Source organism: Mustela erminea, unplaced genomic scaffold (assembly GCF_009829155.1).
Source record: "Mustela erminea isolate mMusErm1 unplaced genomic scaffold, mMusErm1.Pri scaffold_45_arrow_ctg1, whole genome shotgun sequence".
NCBI lineage: Eukaryota > Metazoa > Chordata > Mammalia > Carnivora > Mustelidae > Mustela > Mustela erminea.
The window spans coordinates 64,211-67,581 of record NW_022476405.1 but is presented as its reverse complement, the minus strand read 5'-3'; the positions used below and the strand labels follow the sequence as shown (position 1 = coordinate 67,581).

The 3,371-nt window shown below is 45.7% G+C and overlaps 1 pseudogene; it reads left to right on the top strand.

Annotated features, from left to right (window-relative positions):
• Nucleotides 1–670: 670 nt before the first annotated feature.
• LOC116584010 lies at nt 671–1,911 on the top strand (annotated as a pseudogene).
• The last annotated feature ends 1,460 nt before the right edge of the window (nt 1,912–3,371 follow it).

Sequence of the window (3,371 nt, the reverse complement as noted above, 5' to 3'; positions counted from 1 at the left end):
TGCTGTTTGTTCTATACATTCAACTATTATTGATTTAGTGCCTACCATACATCAGGCACAATGCTTGACACCAGTCATATGGTAGTGAACAAAATGGCCCAAGTTACCTGCCCTCACAGAGCTTTATAATAGGCAGTATCATATTATTCTGTGGAAGAATAAACACAACTCAGAGAGTTTCTGTGGCTTATGTCGCTACCATTAGGTGGTCATCAGTGTTTGGATTTAAACCCAAGACTTTTCTTAAAGCTAAGATTCCATTTATTTGTTTTGAAATGTGTAAATGATCCAGATTATGGGCAGAAATAATCACCTTCCATGGGAGAATATTTGTATAAATATCATTTGAATTAAAAAAAAGAAAGGAAGTCCCGGAACACGCTAGTGGAGCCGAAGATGGAGGCGGCAGCGGTGGCTGCAGCCGGGACCCCACCTGGGCTGAGGTGGAGGAGCCGCCGGCTCTGACCTCGCTCTGGCTCCGGTGCGCGCGGTGGAGCGTGTGCGAGGCCCCGCGCGTCAGGCAAGGGCGGCAGCGGCGACTCTGCGCCGCCAGGAGGAGCGCCCCGGCGGCGGCGCTGCTGCGGCTGAGGAGTGAGCCGGCTCCCGGCCTCTGCGTCCTCCTGCTCCCTGGGCCCCCCGCCTCCTCGAGGGGGGGAGGGCAGCGGCGGCGATGTTCTAGGTCCTCTCGTACAGGCGGCTGGTGGCCCGCGCCGTGCTCGGCGGCCTCTCGCAGACCGACCCCAGGGCCGGTGGCGGCGGTGGCTGTGACTACGGGCTGGTGACGGCCGGCTGTGGCTTCGGCAAAGACTTCCGCAAGGGCCTTCTCAAGAAGGGCGCGTGCTACGGGGAGGGCGCGTGCTATGGGGACGACGCGTGCTTCGTGGCCCGGCACCGCTCGGCAGAAGTGCTCGGGGTTGCAGATGGTGTAGGAGGGTGGAGACACTATGGAGTTGATCCATCCCAGTTCTCAGGGGCTTTAATACGGACGGTTCGTCCCAAGTAATCCCATTGGAATCCTCACCACAAGCTACTGTGAGTTGCTGCAAAATAAAGTACCTTTGCTTGGTAGCAGTACTGCCTGCATCGTGGTGCTGGACAGAACTAGTCACTGCTTACACACAGCAAACCTGGGTGATTCAGGCTTTCTGGTTGTCAGGGGTGGTGAGGTTGTGCACCGATCAGATGAGCAGCAGCATTACTTCAACACTCCATTCCAGCTCTCAGTTGCACCACCTGAAGCCGAAGGAGTCGTCCTGAGTGACAGCCAGGATGCTGCTGATAGCACATCTTTTGATGTCCAGTTAGGAGACATTATTCTGATGGCAACAGATGGACTTTTTGACAACATACCTGATTATATGATTCTTGAGGAGCTAAAAAAAAATTAAAGAATTCAAATTATGAAAGTATACAGTAGACGGCAAGAAGCATTGCTGAGGGGCGCCTGGGTGGCTCAGTGGGTTAAGCCGCTGCCTTCGGCTCAGGTCATGATCTCAGAGTCCTGGGATCGAGTCCCGCATCGGGCTCTCTGCTCAGCGGAGAGCCTGCTTCCCTCTCTCTCTCTCTGCCCGCCTCTCCATCTACTTGTGATTTCTCTCTGTCAAATAAATAAATAAAATCTTTAAAAAAAAAAAAAAAGAAGCATTGCTGAGCAAGCCCATGAGCTGGCCTATGACCCAAATTATATGTCACCTTTTGCACAGTTTGCATGTGACAACGGATTGAATGTGAGAGGTGGAAAGCCTGATGACATCACCATCCTTCTTTCAGTAGTGGCTGAGTATACAGACTGACTCGCCTAGGTGTCAACTCTGGCCTTTCCTTTCATCTTCCCAAATTCTCCCCTGCCATGTGTGCTGATCTTGCTGGCAGGACTGTTTCTTTGCCACTGATCTTGATGGCCAGTGATGTCAGCCTTCGCCTGTCTTTTTGAGACCTGGCTGGGATCTTTGTGGAGAACCACTACCGTTGTTCACTAGCTCGTATCTGCCAGCAACTTTGAAAAGAATCAAGATTTGAAGATTGACCTTCACTTCTTACTGTCCTTTCTATAATGGAATGAAGGTTTTCAATGCCAGAATGGCTATTATGTTTTAAAAATGGTTTAAGTATTGAAAATGAGTGAATTCAAAATTACAGTGTGTAAAAGGAATTTTAAAAGTCTAACACAAATTGTATGTTATGGTACATCTACTAGAAACATACATTATCATCAAAAGAAATGTTACACATGTACTATACAGTCTTTGTTATGATGATTGGTGTGGCTTTATGTTTTCATTATAAACTCCTATTTTTCAGGGGCTTATAATTCTGCTCTAAAACATTGCTCTGGATTATGAAATCATCATCCCAGGAGCTTTTTCGTTAAAAATTGGAAGAAAAATTTAGTTTAGTTCTATGGATGCAAATATTTTTCTGGTTTTTAAAAGATGCTTAATTGTGCTCCTATGAGGAAAGTTCCGGCAGTTTATTGATAAGTCCAAATTATAGGCTGTGGCCCCAAGCCCGCCTCCTATGCAGGAGGCCTTGTGGAGCCTCCCTACCAGATTTTTTCAATGGAAATATTACCCAAGATTATAAAACTCCTCAAATCCTAGGAATTTTAATGTTATGGCTGAAATTCCTCCCAGCTTTCTGATAGGAGATCCCTATGTGGGAGCTCTAGGCCCACAGGCCTAATAGGTTGAGAGTAGACAGCTGTAACTTTGAATCTGGTTGGGTTTTAATGTTCATGCTACTCATAGTCTCCCTCTCAGACCTTTCATTACTAGCCTTGCTTTCCGTAGAGCAGGCACCAAATTCAGAGAGTCCGTTTGAAAAGAGTACTCTGGGCAGTGGCAGCAGCACAAGAGCCCACGAGGAAAACTCCTGGTGATGATCTGACATTTGCATTTGCCCTACACAGAAATTTAGGGGTCCAAATCAAGCTTAATGTTTACAGTTTCCAAATAGCCATCTTGCAGTGTATAGTTTCCTTATAAAACTACCCTGCATTCAGTTTTCCCTTTATCTGCAAGCTCAAACTTATTTTTAAGGTTTATGTACAAGTCAACTGCTGTAAAGATATATATTTTGGGGTCAGTTTTTTTCCTTCATTAACTTGGTGGTAGAAGTTAGAAATCCTTAGATTTCTTAGTTTCTTAGAAATCCTTAAATTAAAGCCATGTTTTATATATAAGTCAAGTAACATTGGTGTATAGATGAGAATGCAATTAAACCTGATGAGGATCTACTGGAGGAGAATACGGAAAGTGTCTTTCTCTAAAGGAGATACTTATTCACTGGTTTATTGCATTAAAACTTCTGTTTGAGGTTACCTCAACTTGTTTTAAAAGATTTTTGTTTTGTGAATTTGTACTGTATATTTG